Here is a 12,415-nt window from a genome sequence, read left to right as displayed (position 1 = left end):
GCTGCTGTCACCAGGTGTCGCCCCATCCCCATATACACAGCAGGGCAGGGTTGCCCTGTAACACTCCCATTGCAACAAAGTGTGTAATATAAGCGCCCATCACAGGGCAATGTCCAGAGCCAATGAAATGAACGAAAGAGTTTGCCTTGGAAACAGATATAGAGGAAATTAGAACTGTGCATCACTTTACAACATAAACATTTCATGTAGCTTGTATTTTTCTCTTAGTGGCGTGAGACCAACATTAACAAAAAACAATTCTTTAAAATGCAGAAGCGTTTCACCTTAGTACATCAGATTATATCGTTGCACTGAGAGGCGTTTATTGGAGGTTAAACACAAACAAGTCAGATGTCATGGGCACCCTATATCTGTCCTAAACACCTATTTCACTTGTAGCAGTCTTCTAGTCTAATAAATCAAATACAAGATGGATTTTAGTATAGCACACATAATGATCTCCAGTATTTCAAGGCGCTCTCATGCGCAATAATGAAAATACAGGAGGAGTGATTATATTACATGTTGCCTAGGACCACAATGTAGTCAAGCAGAGAAGCCAGGACTGATCTACAGTTTTCACATTGTGCAGTTCAGCCACAAGATGACTATCACAACGTCCTATTTCACATCAAAGGTTTATACTTTGTCTTTAATTCTTTGCACCTGAAGTTAGTGCGTGGGTGGCAGGGCACATGAGAGCTGGGACCTCAAGATGAGCCAGAACCAGGCATCTGGCTTGAGCCTTCTGCTTTACTTTTACAGAGACCTAAAGCCCAGTGTGCATAGATTTGAATATCAGCAAGGCCATATTGCTCTTTCATCCTTGAGGGATTGATAACATGGATAACATTACAGGACATTTACAGTCCTGCAGAACAAAAAAGTACACTGTAGCATGTGTTACATAGAATACAAATGATATATTTGTTAAATTAAATACAACTGGTTTCAAGAAATGTTATTGTTACAAAGTGTTTCATACTAGAACATCTATAAATAAAGTCTCAAAAGAATAGGATGGCATCAGTTAAGTTGCTTTTTAAAATCGCTGCACTTGACAAGTATCTTGGAACCTGATTTATATATTGACGGAGAGGATACTTCGTCGCAAGAGCGACAGAGTTCACTCCCCGCCAATACAGTGGTCTGCCTGCCAAATTTAATTGGGGGCGGATCTTACGTTTGACCACAGTAGAGACTCCTTTGTCTCCACCCGGCCAAACTTCTCAGATGGCCCATGCGAGTGAGGGCTGTTGGAGAAATAGCTACATGTTCCCCCACCTAATTTAGATGAGTGGACATGTAGTCATTTTTCGGTTTCATTTGCGCTGTGCTTGTGAAATATCTTGTATTTAATATATCTTAAAAGGTGACTCTTATCAGTTCCCTTGGCCGAATTACTGTGTTCATTCGCTTTTGTGTGGAACTTTTTTTGTTAACTTCCCCTGGCTGCACACATTTACAATACTTCTACTAAAGCTGTTCACACTGTTTAAGCCCCATTCACTGCCAATATAAGATCTCTTACCACAGGTAAAGCAGACAGCTTCTAGCACTATGCTGGAATTCTTGCTTTTTATTACTTAGTTGTGTAAAGCAGCTGCGTTAGCCTTAGGACGTTTGTAGCATTTCCTGCTCATGCGTCAGTGCCCTTCTTTGCACATTGTAGGCTTTATCGGATTGATTTTTTTCAACTTAATTTATTTGGTCATTATGATCAAATTCTAAATGTTGTAATAAACATTGCACGTTAAAAATAAAGTTAATATACAAGAGCTATGCTATATTTTACTACTTAACAGACACCCACAAGTGCAGTTACCCTGCAGACAACATAGTCATGATTTGAATTGTGCAGCAGGTGCAGTAGCAATGAGCCCAAAAGTTGTCAGAACTCCTCAAAACACATAATATTGCTATATTTGACTACTAAACAGGTAGTCACAATTGCAGTTATCTTGCAGCTAAAGGAGACTTGATTTCAATGGTGCAGCGGCAGAGGGGCCAAAAGCTCTAGGGCCCGATAAACCCAGATTATTGCTGAAATGTAAAACTAAACAATAGTCACAAGTGCATTTATCTAGCAGGGAATAGCTTCATGATTGCAACAAAAGCTCTAGGCACCCCACTAAACACTGAATATTGCTATATTTTACTACTATTCAGGCCCACAATTGCAGTTAAAAGGGGCTTGATTTCAATGGTGCTGCAGGTGCAGTAGCACTGAGGTCAAAAGTTGTCAGAACTCATATAAACACCAAATATTGCTATAATTGGTTACTAAATAAGCAGACACAAATGTAGTTACCTTGCAGGCACTAGTGTCATGATTTCAGTGGTACAGCAGGTGCCGTGACACCAGGGCCCAAAGCTCTAGGAACCCCTCTAAACACCAAATATTGCAATATTTTACTACTAAACAGGCAGTCACTAGTGCAGTTACCTTACAGGCAATAGGGTCATGATTTGAATGCTGCAGCAGGTGCACTGGCACCAGGCCCAAAAGTTGTCAGAATTCCTCTAAACACATAATAGTGCTATTATATTAATTGATTCTATTATTTCTCTTTTTCGCATATTTTTTAAAAATGTTGCTATTACTTACCCGCACTACATAAACAATAACCGCACAAGATATTGCCTTTTTGTACATAAACCTGTCATAACACTTTAACAGACTTTCTGTAACTTATAGTGTACAACCACCCAGCAAGCTACAACTTGAAACAAAAACAGCGTATTATTAATCACATACTAGAAACCCATGCATTTAACAATGCTTGTTTACTGTTCTGTACACAAAGGTCAAACTTGGCCGCAAGGAACAGTAGAATTATTGTACTGCCCCCACCCCCAGCCATTGGAGGAGACTCCCATGGCAAGGGGAGCATCACTTTTTTTCCTTTTAAAAAGAAAATCCTGTTTCAGCATTTTCTTTTTGAAAAGAAAAAAAATATATTTTTTTGCTGTAGGGCTGCATCCTTCTGATTCTGGTCGGAAGTAGAAAACCTAAAATGCATTGGCAGGAACCGCAGTTTTGGCGGTTCCTGCTAGTGCCTTTATGAATAACCGCCTGCTTGGTGGTCATTTATAAATTGCGTGGACAGCCTCCACCATGGGGATGGGGTAATTTACTCCATCCCCATGGAGTAGTGGCAGGTCACCTGCCTAAATATAAATCAAGCCCTTAATTATGACATGCATTTTTGAGTAATGGTGGACTGTAGAATTAGTTAGTGCTTCAAAATCACCTTAATTGATGCTTTTCAAAATCTTTTGAGATCTATATTTTTTACGTTTTATAGAGTACACAATCATACCCTTAATTCCTGCTTAAAACGTGTTACATAAACTTAAGTAGCTAAAGTCACCAATTATGTTTGGTCCAGTTAATTCTGAAATGTATGATACCTCCTTTAACAGCAAATATTAGTATTATGAGGTTTGCGGTAAGCACCACAACCCCCAGATGTTTCCCAGTGTAGAAAAGTCAGCCCATAACGCACCCGATGCCCAGGCTGCTGGTGCAGGGCGACTCTTCGTTTCCATCTCGAATAATTACCAAATAAAGAGACGGGCGCTGAAGGCAGGAAACCAGGAACCGAGTTTATTACTCAAGAGGAGAGCATGTCATTTGGGACGCTCGCATAGTGTCTTCGGGAGGTGCTCTAACAAGTTTCTCTGAGGCTTCGTCTTTTATACACAGGTTTATGACACACACACATCCTTCATCACAATCAAGACATTGTAAGTACGAAGATATTCCAACACGTGGCTACAGTAGGGGCTCTTATCCTCCATACAATAGGAGGGGGCTGTCATGCAGCTGAGTGTGCTGTTGATTCCGTTGGAATGTGTGCTCCTGATCGAATCTCAGGGGGTGGGGTGGTCATGATCAATAGTGGCTCCTTTCAAGAGAGGCGAGTGCATACAGTAGTGGGCAATGAACTGTATCCTCAGGCTAAGGGATGACCAGCGGTACATGTAGACAATTAGGTTCAGAGGAAGAGGTCATCAAAGGAGGGGTATTCATGGAGGGACAGGAGGTGTTGGTCAGGCGCGGGGTGCGATTCTCAGAGACAGAGTCATGCGGGAGGGGAAGGCTCATGACTTGTGCGTGTGAGAGCGGGGGCAGTCAGGGTACATGGGGGAAGCTTGTAGGGTCAGGGAAGGGGCGCTGGTGATCGATCGCAAACTGGGAGACCATGATACCTAAAATGGCTGTCGTGTACGTGTGTGCATGGGCCTATGCTAGCGGGATAACACAGTCAGTGTTTTAGTGATATCCGTTCTGCTTACAACAAGGGGTACAGTGAACACAAATGAACGCCGCTTATGTACATACACATTGTCATTTTCAACACCAGGTAAATTTTGATAGGTTCGTCCTGCAAAAATTTACCTGGAAAAATCTTTATGGTTGGATAAATGCCCTTTAAATACCAGGACATGCAGATCTGGTGCAAAGAGCACCAAATCTACTTTTTGTTGGACATGCTCATTATTTGAAATTGGTCTACACTTACTTTTCTGACTGACCATTAATTAGAGCAAACACACATTCCTTTATATTCTGTTTGAGATATGACCGACAGATTGCATTGTATTGTGCCTTGAATTCCTTCTTTGTGGACGAGTAGCAAGCTATTCTCTCATTCTCTTGGTTGTGCTTCGTTGGAAAACCGTACGTTTCTACTGTGACCCGAATGGAAAGAGTATGGGTCTCAGCCCTGAGGACTTCTGGGATTCCTCTGTTGTGAAATAGCTACATGTATGTGCAGTGAAGTAAAAATCATTGAGACACATAGTTGCCTATGCTTACTGTTAGGATTGCGCTAGTCCAATGGAAGGAAGCATTTTGGTGTGGGGCATGAAATGAAATGAGGGATTTATAATGAGCTACACTGACCCGATAGTATCTAGGCGCTAGTTAGGCGGACAGGACAGCAGAGGGTTCGAATTACCTGGCAGGTTGATAGATCCAGGTTTTCAAGCGCTTCCTGAATTGCAACAAATTGGGTACATTTTTGAGAGGAGTAGGCAAGGAGTTCCACATTTTGGTGGTGGAGTGAGCAAAACTTTTACCTGCCCATTTTATTTTATGTACCCTGAGAATGGACAGGTTTCCACTGTCTGACGATTTTAGTAATCTGGCCGGAATGTATGGCGTAAAAAGTTGCAACAGTTGCTGAGGACTCTTGCCACGTGTAGCCTTAAACTTAATGCATAGCGCTTTGAACTGGATGCGTTTTCCGATAGGCAGGCAATGGAGCTCAGCGAGGGCCTTGGAAGCAGAGTCAAAGCTAGTGAGCCCAAGCAGGACTCTAGCGGCGGCATTCTGCGGCATCTGGAGTTGTGTATATTACGCTTGCTTGCACTGGTGAGAAGAACGTTGCAGTAGTCCAGCCTAGATCCGATTAAAGCTGTGACCACTGTTTTCTGTAGCTCAATTTTGAGAATGAAAAAACAGGCTGATGTGGTTCAGTTTATCTGTGGTTCAAAGGAAAGTTTGTAGTCAAAGAGAACTCCAAGGTTTTTTACCTTACTGGCTGGTATTGGGGGAGGGCCCATGTCGGTTGGCCACCAGCTATCTGACCAAATGATTGGCATGATGCCAAATAGCATGACTTCTGTTTTTGATGTGTTGAGTTTCAAACAATTAACCTGCATCCACTGCCCTATATGACTCAGGCAATCTTGAAATCGAGATGCAGTATCCGTGGATGGACTGTTGATGGACACAATGATCTGAGTGTCATCAGCTTATGACACCAGTGTGAAGCCGAAGCTTCTTATCAGCTTGGCCAAAGGGATGACATAAAAGTTAAAGAGTGGGGCTCAATGATGAGCCCTGTGGGTCTCCACAGGGAAGTGAAAAGTCCGTGGAGACGAATACATCATGTGCTACTGTTTGTTTCCTACTGGCCAGAAAAGATCTGAGAAGGAGGAGTGCTTTACCCCTGATTCCTAACGAGGCCAGACGCTCAATTGGCACTTCGTGGTTGACAGTGTCGAATGCTGCCGAGAGATCTAAAAGGATAAGAGCAGCACTCACCACCCCCCCCCCCCCCGCTTTATCCCATCTGTCAAGGGTTTGCCTAAGTTCCTCTGTGGCCGTGATGAGTGCCAAATCCATGCTGTGATGGTCCCGAAAGCAATATTGCGAGTGGTGCAAGATGTCACCTTCCATGAGGAAAGAAGACAGTTCTTCATTTAAGAATCTTTCAATGACATTTGCTGGGAATGGTAGTCTAGAAATGGGTCTATAATTGGAAGTGTTTTCCGGATCCAAGTTAGGTTTCTTCAGGAGTGGCAGGATGGAGGCTTTTTTCCAATCAGTAGGAAAGTACCCAGGCGTAGGTATGTGGTTAAAGATGGGCCAGAGGGCAGGTGCAATTGTTGCAGGGTCCATATACAAAATTTTAGGTGGGCATGGGTCTAAGGGGGATCCAGACATGATTAAAGAAATTAGTTTGGTAGTCCGGTCAAGCGTGATAGGTGGGAAGATAGGGAGTGTGGTGGTCGAACAGCTCTCTGCTTTAGCGTGAAGATTTGGGCTGGTGCTCGAGTTCTTTCCAGTGGGTGCAGCTAGATTAGGTTGGGTCAGAAAAACATCGAAGACTTGTTTAACTTTGAGATGAAAGGCATCTGCTAACTTATTACAAAATTGCTGACTACTTTCCTCGACTTGTGTTTCTGTAAGCTTAGAGTTTTTTTACCATAGTGAAGAGCCTTTTTGGGCAGCACTTAGCTGCTTCTATTTTTTTCTTTAATGAAGTCTGATTTGGCCTTCAAAATAGACTTTTTATAGGTTTGCATGGCCAGTCTGTAGTCTGTTTTAGTGTGTGCGTCATTTGCTAGCCTCCATTTCCTTTCAAGTTTTCGACAGATTAAATTTTGTGCCTTCAGGTATTCATTGAGCCAAGGTTCAGAAGGAGAATGCCTAAGTGAACGCGCACAGTCTGGGGAGCCAACTGCTGCCCAGCGAGGTTAATCCAGGAGTGGTAGTTCCTCACAGCCTCATTTAGGTCAAAAGGGATGGGCTAACTAGAGCTTTTAAGTATCTTACTTAGCTCTTCTCCCTTGACCTTGTGCCAGGGTTGAGAGCCAAGTACTTTCTTAGGTACCCTAGAGGTCTGGCAAAGTAATTTTAAGCATTATTGCCTTGTGGTCAGACAAAATAAGTGGCAGGACTCTGTTATGTAACAGGTTTGGATGGTCCCAGAAGACCCTGTCCTGGCAGTGCTCGGCTGAGTGTGTGGCCTCCCTGACCAGCTGACTGTGTCCTGTACTAGAAGGATGCTATATTGTGCAGCATCTTTGCAGATGCACCTAATCTTGGACTGGAACCAAGAGGAGTCAAATATGTTAATACGAGCCCCCAGTACATAGGTGACTGAATCAACTGTGTGATCATAGTGATCTGGTACTGCTGTGCGACAGGGTGTCACCTGTTGGAGAACAGCCAGGTCTTTCCTTCAATTCTGACTCTGTGGTGATTTTGGATGTTTCTTATCTTTGCTGCGAATCTGTCAACATTTTGTTCTGTGGACAGAGAAGGAATTTCCATCAATGTGCATCTTCTTGAACGGCAAGATGGTCCTCTGGAATGAAAACCAGGACAGTGCTCTAGTTTGTATGTATTACCACATTGTGATATAACATTCCTGTGTGGGTCATAAACAATGCTTTGCAAGAGGAACCTCTGACCAAGTATTTGGAGAGAAGGAGAAGACTCCTAGATATAGTTGAAATTATTGCCTTCCTGCAGTGGTTTGTTGGTCTCATGAGTAGGTAGACTGCTATATCCATTTTTGGCACAGGAGTATCTTAGTTTCAAATGAGTAGTTTCAGGTGGTTAATTAGCATTCATTGGTCTATGCCTTTCAGGGAATGGTCTGTGCCATATCAATGAAGGTCTACCTGTTTTTGCAGCTTGAGGATTATCTGGAAGTCATCTGTTTAGTCGTAGTAGTTTAGATTGAAGGACTTGTTGGGGTCTGGCAATAGGCTGAGTTAAAAGTTCACTGGCAAGAAAATTGAACCTTGTGCCTTTCCGAAGTAAGTGCAGAATAAATTAATTGAGTACACTGGGTGCCAGATGATGCTTCATCAGCTGGAATGGTAGGAGGAGGCTCAGTCCAAAATGTGTACTTGCATGCCAAGATCTCCTAGCCCCTATAATAGGATGAAAGGGCAGCCTAAATCAAAGGCATCAAACAGGCCTTGAGGCAGTATGTGGCAACTCCATTCATATCCGCTGTGATTTTCTGATGGATAAGTTGGTGTATTGTGATCTGCTTTCAGGGCAGAAGCCATTGTGAGAATAAGAGTTGTTGTTTTCTTCCAGGAATTTGGAGAATTGAGTTCCTTTTGCCCTAGATCAAGGTTCTTTTTTTGTATGATTCGCTTGGTGTAGGAGGTATTGAGAGGAAGATGTCTGAGCTTAGCAGTTGTTGGTAATGGATGAGGCTCAGATAGGAGTGTTTGTGGAAAGTTGGATGTCCTCTAAAGATGCCCAAGTGTCTGCTGGGGAGGTATCTGGGTGGCTAGTATTGGGCAGTTCCTAAAATTGGATGGGGAAGTATGTCTTAATGTTTGCCACAATCTCTTGCCCACCCATTTTATTGTGCTTTGTGGACTTATGATGGAGGTTACTGGGTAAATTATATCTGGAGCAGTGTTCCAGGATATCAGTTAGTCACCTGTCAGTATGCACATGGACACCTAGCTTGCCACTTGCCCGTGGCCTCCAGTTCCTGCTTATTTCAGACTGATCTAGTGACACCACAGCTGCCTGGGTTTTCCCACTGGGGTTTTCCCGCTGTGGCTTTTCCCACTCACCGTTCTTCTCGCCAACAGAAGCCCCACCCACCCAAGGACCTACTTATTTCAGGCCACAGTGCAACTGGGCAGCTGGTGCACCAAAGGCAATCCTGTATGGGCCAGTCCACGCCTGAACTGCACCCAACGCCATGAACCCTGCCCCTCCCACCTTCGAAGATACACCCTTGCTGAGCTCTACAACCCAGACGCCGCACATAATACTGCCACCTCGCCGAACCACGCTCCACAGTAGGGCCTTTAACCCGCATCCATTGCCACTTCACCAGCCACTGCACACACCCCAGCCCCACCCCAACACACCACAGACCCCACCTGAACATAAACACCAACTCGCATGCACCCTTCTCAACACACTCTCACTATGCTAGTATTCCACTGAATTATGGGACCTCGTTGCCACCCTCGCAAACTACATAGTCTTCCTCACTGAGGCCTGGCTCAACCCCACATTTGCACCAGACAATCCCACAGCAATCCCTGATGGATCTAATATCACTCACCAAGTCCGCACAAACAAGCTGGGAGGAGGAACAGTTATCCACAAACAGACCATATCCTGTACCACCACCACTGACAAAACCACTACCCTCATTGAACATATCAACTCCAAGCTCCACACAGATGACAAGGCAACAATCAGACCACACTTGCATACCAACCACCAGGCCCATGCTCCAGATTCTGCAACACCTTCATAGATTTTATTGTGCTGCTGACTTTAGATTCTAAGGACTACATCTTCCTCGGTGACCTACATTTCCACATCGAGTCCAACGACAAAAAGACCGCACATCTCCGCAACAGAATGAGCAGCCTCTGATTGACTCAGATTGTCCATAACCCTACACATACCGCAAGACACACGCTTGACTCAATTTTCACCTCCAGCAACTGCGTCCTATACAGCCATGCCACAGAACTCACATAGACCGATCACTCCATCATCCACTCCAGCATCTCTAGCCCCTACACTGCCACCCCCAAAATGACTGCCTCCCACCGGAGGTGGAATAAAATCTGAGACCAGCTGGGTGAACACCCTCCACACCTCCAACACTCCTACCACCACCAACCTTGAACAGGGAATGAAACCCTTCAAGGCCTGTATCGCAGACAGCATTGTCCCCATCAAGAGCAGCATCCAGAGAAAATCCTCCAAAAATGCCAGCTGGTACACCCAAGAACAGTGAAATGAGATGGCAAACAGTTGGAGAGGAGATGGCGCACCAGCAAGGACACCACCGACAGGGCAGCCTTCAAGACCGCCCTCAACCTCTACCACCGCCTGCTGGGGGCAACAAAGAACTCAGCCCTTGCCGCACGCAATGAAGCCAGTGCCAACAACACCAATGAAGTTTTCAACATCGTTAAGGAAGTCTCCAGCCCGGCTTTAAGCGAAAACATCACACCCTCACAGGAGACATGCGTCAACCTCACTCACTTCTTTCACCACCGTAACCGACAAGAACCACACACTGACCACCTGAAACATCCTCTCCACCCAAGGCACCACTTGCAACATGAAATCAATCCACTCGGGAGCTCCCACAGACCCATGCCTGCACCAGAACTTCAACCTTGGAAACCTATGGATTGGCCAGGGACTCACCACCCTACTTAACACCTCCATCACCACCACAACATTACCCAATGCTTGAAAACCTGCAAAAGCCAGACCACTACTCCAGAAACCCTCTCCTGACCCTAACAAATCCAAAAAATGTCGGCCATTGTCCCTGCTACCATTCCCTGGAGCAGAACCAGCTACTCAACGCCTCCAAATCGGGCTTCTGCAGCAATCACAGCACCAAAACCGCCCTGATTGCAGCCAATGACATCTGAACCCTCCTCGATCAAGGAGAAACAGCAGCTTTGATCCTCCTTGACCTTTCAGCAGCCTTCCACTACGTATTACACCACACACAGATTGAAAGACCCCACTACATCAGCATCCAAGGGGACGCACTCAGATGAATCACCTCCTTCCTCATCCTGTGTTTTATGAATCCTGATTGATTGACTGACATTATGGTCTGCAAGCACATCACACAGTTCTTGGGGTAGTGTGATCTTGGTATCTGTGGAGCCTGGGATGTGGTCTTTGAAGAGGATGATACACAGTTCCTTCTATAGGCATTATGCTTTGGATCTTCACTGGAAGTCGTGGTTGTTTACATTTTTTCAACAGCCAATTTGTAGTTCCTTGTGTGACGCTGGAAGCGGAGTTTTTCATTTCAGTGATTTGACTTCTTCAATTGATGTTACAAAATTCTTTATTTGTTCTCCTACATCTTTACATTTGTATTGTGCCACAATGACTTTGGTCTGTGGCTTGGGAATGAGGAGGAATTCTGTGGGTATTGACCCTTTGGATAGCCTTCTCTTCTCTTATGCAGATGTGATGCCAAGTATGCAGTGGGATGAGTTGAGTGGGATGATGCTGAATTTGTTCCAATCTCGGCAGAAGGTATTGTTGCTCCTTTGATATTGTAAAAGTGGTAATGGTGACATGGTTAAGATTAACCCCTTCGCCGCAGGGGTAATTCCCACGCAGCGCCTTGGTGCTCATGACGAGTCCAACTCGTCATGCTGCACAGTGAAGCAGTGCTCATGACGAGCTGGACTCGTCATGACACCGCCCACTGGAATAGAATGCCCGCACAGGCGTGGAATTCTCCGCGCGGGGGAGTGTCGCGGCCGTTATGACGAGCCCAGCTCGTCATGAGCACAGCTCCACTGTGCCTCATGACGAGCTGGGCTCGTCATAAGCATGCAAGGGGTTAAGGAGGTTGTCTCTCCAGATGACATCAATATTTATTGTCCAGTTACTGAACCCTGGTGGGCAAACCATTATGCCCAGAGTTTGTCCGGTTAAGTGTCATTCTGGAGACCACTTGGAAGATGGTGAGTTTTTAGTTTGACAGGATGAATCTTTGTTTGAGTTTTGGTTAGAGATACCGGATGCTCAAGTTTCCCAGAGGTTCTTATGGGACTCCGTGACACAAAGGGATGGTTCCTGTGTATGTGGAGTTGTTTTATGGAGGCTTCTATATTAGTAGAAATGAGAAGGCAGAAGTAGGCGAGGAGAAAATGAAAAGAGATTCACAATCGGTAGCAGCAAGCTTTTGGTAACCATAGAAAAAGGGCTCCTGGATTAAAGAAGCACCTTAGTACCATAATAAATGGGAGAAGGCAACATTTCATGTTGATTGGATATAAGCTGGTTAAAGATCTAGATGCGTGTCATACCAAACCCAGGGTTTCGCTGTAAAGTTAGTCAGGGATTCAGCCCACCGACGAACTTCGTTGTAAAATCCTACTGCCTTTAGACATTGTCATTGGCCTTTAATTTGACATTTAAGTGAATGCTTTATTGGGATGCACTTCCTAGATCTGCAATCAGATTAAACCCTGTTTCATTGCCAATTCATTCTCTAGAGATTCAGTTAGTACAACCTTTGTGACAATATATTTAAGAAAACGTATAGTTTATTGTGACCTTGAAGGTATACGTATGGTTTACTCAAATCAAATCAAACAATCTTTATTTCGATATAAATATCAT

At 44.5% G+C, this 12,415-nt stretch overlaps 1 protein-coding gene across 1 annotated transcript in view; it reads left to right on the top strand.

Moving 5' to 3' along the window:
* LOC144800599 (vitamin D3 hydroxylase-associated protein-like) overlaps positions 1-12,415 on the top strand; it is a 422,322-nt gene that overhangs the window by 884 nt on the left and 409,023 nt on the right. The window lies entirely within an intron of this gene.

This window comes from Lissotriton helveticus, chromosome 1_2 (assembly GCF_964261635.1).
Source record: "Lissotriton helveticus chromosome 1_2, aLisHel1.1, whole genome shotgun sequence".
Classification (NCBI taxonomy): Eukaryota; Metazoa; Chordata; class Amphibia; order Caudata; family Salamandridae; genus Lissotriton; species Lissotriton helveticus.
The sequence above is the reverse complement of the archived record's forward strand: the minus strand, read 5'-3'. Positions and strand labels throughout refer to the sequence as shown.